A 6,991-nucleotide genomic window follows, 5' to 3' on the forward strand; every position below is an offset into this window, starting at 1 on the left:
TGGTTGCATTAAGCTGGTGGTCAGAGGGGGCAGGGAAACTGACCTCTAGGCAACTGAGCTCTAGTAGTTCACCCTGGGGATGAAGGTGACGTGGAACAACCTTTGGCGGGCTCCTATGGGTGATTGGATTTACCACACTTATTCGATTTCTTGGAAGCTCAAATTTGGTTAGTTCAAACAACGATTGACCAACAATCCCAAAAATGACATGGTGACCAGAATGAAGTCAATAGTTTCCTTAAGGATATCTAGTATAATGAGCGGCATATCCTTGACCACCAGGAGTCCTTGCGTAGAGGCCAGAAGGGACACGATGACCAGAATGAAGTCATTAGTTTCCTTAAGGATATCCAGTATAACCAGTGGCATATCCTTGACTGCCACAAGTGCTTGCGCAGAGGCAAGAAGAGACAGGATGACCGGAATTAAGTCATTAGTTTCCTTAAGGATAACTAACCTAAATAGTGGCATATCCTTGACCGCCAAGAATCCCTAAGTAGAGGCCAGAAGAGGCTTTACTACAAGATGGACAACTTTGATAGACACATGAAACATATCGAGACTCATGTTCACGATGATTTCCACCACCTCGGTGAGGGTGGTAATGGAGCTCAAGATCTTAACAATGCTCAAGGGTGATAAGGAGGATAGACTATTTTTTTCTTTTGCACATTTTTGCCCATTTATATGTGGGCTCATAATTTTGTTACTTTGCTATCATTTCTCGTCGATAAATCTTATTAGAGTTGTCAGGAATTTCTGGTTATTCCAAACAAAATACAGTGGAAAAATCCTCTATTTCCACTGTTGAGAATTTTCTGATAAATTCCGAAACAACAAAAAAAATATGAACAAAGAGTAATACTCTGTTTTCGGAATCTCTGATAATTCAAAAACACAAAAACCGAGCATAAAATAATACTCTACTTTGCCTCAGGATCAAAAATTGATCAAAATAATACTTTGTTTCAATACAGCGAAAACAGGAAAAAAATCGCTTTGCTGTAACTGGTGTTGCAACAACACAGTTTTTTTCAGTTGCTGTAACTTGTGTTGGAGCAACGTTGTTCATGGTTTTGCAGCAATGTAAATTTTTTACGTCAAGTATTTTTTGAGTTACGGTGTAACAACAACGGTGATTTGATGTCAACCACTTTTGGTATAACAGCAACGGGGATTTTTGACATCAAGTATTTTTTGACTTACAGTGTAATAGCAACAGGCAAAAAGAAACTTCTATTTATAAAAATAAACTAAGTGCTAAAACTAAGTCTTCCTCACATAGAGGGATTTCCACAACTCCTATTACAAAACATCTTCCTCTTTAACAGAGGGATTTACCAATCTATGCTAAAAAGCATCTTCCTCTTGATAGAGGGATTCACCAAACACTGTGCTTGAAAAGCACCTTCCTCTTGATAGAGGGATTCACCAAACACTGTGCTTGAAAATCACCTTCCTCTTGATAGAGGGATTCACCAAATGAATGCTTCTGTTCCACACAATTAACATTTACCTCTTAACAGAGGAATTCCACCATGCCTGCTTCAGAGGCACTTCAATCTGTCCAAATTGACATTGCTGTGTCTGCCTGATATTTTACACTACTGTGTGTAAAACTTTCAATACATTTATGCTGCTGCATATACAACTGTCTCAGCACTGCTGTCTCAGCAACTCTTTCTCTCAGCACTGCTGTCTCAGCACTGTGTCTCAGTACTGCTGTTTCAGCATCTCTGTCTCAGCACTCTGTTTCAGCAACTCTATCTCAGCAACTCTATCTCAGCACTGCTGTTTCAGCATCTCTGTCTCACAGCAAACAATCTTAAAACAAAAAACATTCAAATCTGCACTGTTGTGCTTTTCACTATTCTGGAAACATTTTTCTTCACGCTACTACGTGCTCTCATCTGCTCTCTATATATTTCCCCTGTTTCTATTTCTATTTCTGTTTCTGCTTCTATTCTTTCTTCACTGTTGTGTCTGCATTTTATAGTGCGGGAAAGGGTCATCACCGCTTTAACTTGCTGATGAAGTTTCTGCTGTACTCTGCTGCTCATAATGAATAAAATCTGATCTTTCTGACATTCTGTTGTGCTTCTTGAGTCGGTTATGTGGAAACCCATAACTAATAAATGTTGCGTCGGCTCGAGGCTGGTTCTTTTCTATTTTAGCCGTTCTGCTCATTAATATAGTTGTTGAGAAGTAATGGTGTAGCGCTGGATCTGATCTTTCCTCCTTCGGGAACTAAAAAATAATTAAAGAGTGAAAAGATGGTAATGGCGGTGGATTAAAAGATCAGGAATAAATGTGGGGCGCCGGATTAGGACAAATGAATAAAATAGCCGCTGCTATTCAACTGTTCACTGCAGTTCTACCGGAGATACGTCGACTCTTTTGTAAGTCCTCTATTGCGGCTCGCTGATGCGATATCAGCGATCACTCATCGGCGATGCCCTGCATCGCTGCTGCTGCACAGCAGTTGGAATTAATATCCCAACACTCCCCTTTTAATTTCAACTGTTGGGCGTTCAATCATACCCAGAAATTTCATAAAAAACTCAAAACTTTTCTGATCCAATGGTAGAATATCAGCAACCTGCTCCTTCTCTGTTGTCATGGGAGATTTAATTCCATATCTCTTCCTTATAAGAAGATCTTCATCAAAGAATGATTGTTAATACAGTTCGGCAATAATGATAAAAAAATTAGAGGCTCCCCTTTAGTGTATGCATTATCTTCTTTCGGCAGAATATTCTCAAAAGAAACTTAGATCAGCTGTAGAGCTCAAGGGACTTTCAGACTGTATTTCCTTCCTTCTCCATACTTGTGTAACTTTCTTCTTTTGCATGGGTATAGCTTGTGTAAATGCCCATGTCAAGTTACAGTCACGTGCCATATGCCCAATGTTATGACACTTGAAGCATTCAACATTGTTCATGAATAAAAATTCATGATTTCTTCTTGCAAAATTGTTTCTTGGAGATTGTCGAAGACTACAACATCTATCTCTATGAAATGCTCTGCAGTCTTTTGCCATATGACCAAAGTTTGAACAAGAATAACAATAACCAAAAAATGAACTTTGATACCTGGTATATGGAGGTTTCCTTGATGTACTTCCGAAGCCTTTCTGCCTTGAGATTCTTTGCTGATAACCATTGCCTCTCGCATCACTGTCGTCATCAACATCTCTTCTTGGAGCTGGTTTTCTACTTTGAGTAGGATTTATTCTATTGCAGCGTTGATTTTGCTCCTTGCCTTTGCTGGAACTAGGGGCATCACAATTTGTTTCTGCTTTCTTCACTTCTCCTTTACTTAAAGCATTTTCATTTTTGTTTGTGGGTTCACATACATACCCGAGTCCTGATTTATCATATGGAGATCTGTGATAGCTGAGCATATCATCCAAGGCTTGAGAGCTCTTCAAGATTTTGTTCATCCCTTCAACCTTTTTTCTAAGGAGGACAATCTCTTCTTCCAATCTTTCACACTCATCATTCTTCTTTGTAAGTTATTCCTCAATTTCTTCCTTGCTACGAGTAGTTTCAGCTGCTACTACTTTAAGAGAGATAATATCTGACTTCATTTTGGAGATTTCTTCATTCTTTGCTTGACTTCTCTCCATTCTCTTCTCAACTTCTTGTGCCTGCTTCCTGGCTTCTTGTAATTCAGCCTTAAGGGAGGAGACCTCTACCTTGTACTGTCCAATCTCTTCTACAAGTTTGTTCACTCTCTTGTGCCTTTGTTCAAGTTGATTTGACAAGATATCTTCCTGCTTCCTTGCTTTATTCAACTGATTTGTCATGGATATGACTTCTTCATGATGCTTCCTTTTGCATTGATCAAGTTCCTTCTTAAGCTTGGCGAGCTCTTCATCCCTTTCTTTTACTTGAAGCTTGATGAGGTCAACCTTCTCATTTTCAGCTTCTATGATGGGTTCAGAATTTCCTTCTTGACTGATTGTCGTGGTCAGTGCTCCCTTTGCATGAAGGTCATGAAGTCTGTCCCATATGTCCCTTGCTGATGAATATTTTCCTATATTCTTCTTTAAAGAATCAGGCAGCCCATCCAAAATTGTCTTTGCTGCTTTTGCATTGCACTCCTTGGATTCTTTATCCATCTTGCTATCATCAATTACTGATTCCCAAACTTCAATCCCTTGAGACTGTAAGATAGTCATCATTTTTATTTCCCACATATCAAAATTTCCATTAAACCTTGAAGCCTCAAATAGAATGCTTTCAAGTTGATTGTCTTCTATTTTGGGAGTAGAGCGGGACACATTCTTAGCAGGATTGGTGACTTTCTTCTTTGACCTTGCCATTTGACTGAGTATTTTAAAATAACTGATTGTTTCTTCAACAACAACACAAAAAATTAATTTGAAAAATACCTGGACAGCGTTTTCACTATGCTGGATAATTTGCTGGATAATTTGCTACAGCAAGAAATCTTCTTCAGCTTCTTTGATGTCTTCAAAGATTCTAGACAAGCTCTGATACCATGTCGGAAATTTCTGGTTATTCCAAACAAAATACAGTGGAAAAATCCTCTGTTTCCACTGTTGAGAATTTTCTGATAAATTCCGAAACAAAAAAAAAAAATATGAACAGAGAGTAATACTCTGTTTTCAGAATCTCTGATAATTAAAAAACACAAAAATCGAGCATAAAATAATACTCTACTTTGCCTCAGGATCAAAAATTGATCAAAATAATACTTTGTTTCAATACAACGAAAACAGAAAAAAATCGCTTTGCTGTAACTGGTGTTGCAGCAACGCAGTTTTTTTCAGTTGCTGTAACTTGTGTTGCAGCAACGCTGTTCGTGGTGTTGCAGCAACGTAAATTTTTTACGTCAAGTATTTTTTGAGTTACGGTGTAACAACAACGGTGATTTGACGTCAACCACTTTTGGTGTAACAACAACGGGGATTTTTGACGTCAAGTATTTTTCGACTTACGGTGTAACAACAACAGGCAAAAAGAAACTTCTATTTATAAAAATAAACTAAGTGCTAAAACTAAGTCTTACTCACATAGAGGGATTTCCACAACTCCTATTACAAAACATCTTCCTCTTTAATAGAGGGATTTACCAATCTATGCTAAAAAACATCTTTCTCTTGATAGAGGGATTCACCAAACACTGTGCTTGAAAAGCACTTTCCTCTTGATAGAGGGATTCACCAAACACTGTGCTTGAAAAGCACCTTCCTCTTGATAAAGGGATTCACCAAATGAATGCTTCTGTTCCACACAATTAACATTTACCTCTTAACAGAGGAATTCCACCATGCCTTCTTCAGAGGCACTTCAATCTGTCCAAATTGACATTGTTGTGTCTACGTAATATTTTACACTACTATGTGTAAAACTTTCAATACATTTATGCTGCTGCATATACATCTGTCTCAGCACTGCTGTCTCAGCAACTCTTTCTCTGAGCACTGCTGTCTCAGCACTGTGTCTCAGTACTGTTGTTTCAACATCTCTGTCTCAGCACTCTGTTTCAGCAACTCTATCTCAGCACTCCTGTTTCAACATCTCTGTCTCACAACAAACAATATTAAAACAAAAAACATTCAAATCTGCACTGTTGTGCTTTTCACTATTCTGGAAATATTTTTCTTCACGCTGCTGCGTGCTCTCATCTGCTCTCTATATATTTCCCCTGTTTCTATTTCTATTTCTGTTTCTGCTTCTATTCTTTCTTCACTGTTGTGTCTGCAGTTTATAATGCGGGAAAGGGTCATCACCACTGCTTTAATTTGCTGATGAAGTTTCTGCTGTACTCTGCTGCTCATAATGAATAAAATCTGATCTTTCTGACATTCTGCTGTGCTTCTTGAGTCGGTTATGTGGAAACCCATAACTGATAAATGCTGCGTCGGCTCGAGGCTGGTTCTTTTCTGTTTCAGCCGTTCTGCTCATTAATACAGTTATTGAGATCTAATGGTGTAGCACTGGATCTGATCTTTCCTCCTTCGGGAACTAAAAAATAATTAAATAGTGAAAAGATGGTAATGGCGGTGGCTTAAAAGATTAGGAATAAATGTAGGGCGCCGGATCAGGACAAATGAATAAAATAGCTGCTGCTATTCAACTGTTCACTACAGTTCTACCGCAGATACGCCGAATCTTTTGTAAGTCCTCTATTGCGGCTCGCTGATGCGATATCGTGATGTTAGTTGGAATTAATATTCCAACAAGAGTGACGCTTTAGCTTTTCCAAAGAAGATGTTACACACTGTAATCTACTTCTAAATAATGAAAGTATTTGAATTAGAAAAACAATTGAATAATATTAAAAAAGAAATAAATAATATTTATTTAATAAAATATCTATAAATTAAAATTAAATAAAAAAATATAAATTTATCTTATTGGAATATAATTTCTATAGTTTTAATTTCTTTTAAAAGAAAATTTGAATTTCTTTTAAAAGAAAATTTGAAAGAAAATTAGGTCGAGGTAGAGACTTAAATCTTTATGGAATATTCGCGGTAATCATGTAATATTTAAGGAATTTATTTGAAATCCTTAATCTTGGACGTTTCACTATTTAATTTTTAATTTAATAAATTTAATTGGAATTGCATTTTTCCTTGTTCACAATTTTTTTCTTTGTTTCGTGCTCCGTCCCACGTTTCATTTTGCTGAAAGGTTGGTGTTTATTGGAATAGGGTGCTCCGGCTCACTTTTCATTATGTTGAAAGCTGCGTGAATATTGGAATAGTGTTTTACAAATTTATATTCGAATTTAATTTTTTCTGATTTATATTATAATGTATAAAGAATTTTTCGGAAAAAGTCATAATGAAGATTTTGGTCTATGTTTTTCGAACCAACAAGTGTGGTTCATTTTCATATTAGAATTGAGTTTGAAGAATTTATATTTTGAATAAAATGAATGGTTGAGATGGCAAATCAAGAAGATATTTTTCATCTAATACATGAACCCATAGACAATATGAAAACTGTTCTTC

This window comes from Pinus tabuliformis, chromosome 1_2 (assembly GCF_031772625.1).
Source record: "Pinus tabuliformis cultivar Carrire ecotype Pingquan chromosome 1_2, CPIR1, whole genome shotgun sequence".
NCBI lineage: Eukaryota > Viridiplantae > Streptophyta > Pinopsida > Pinales > Pinaceae > Pinus > Pinus tabuliformis.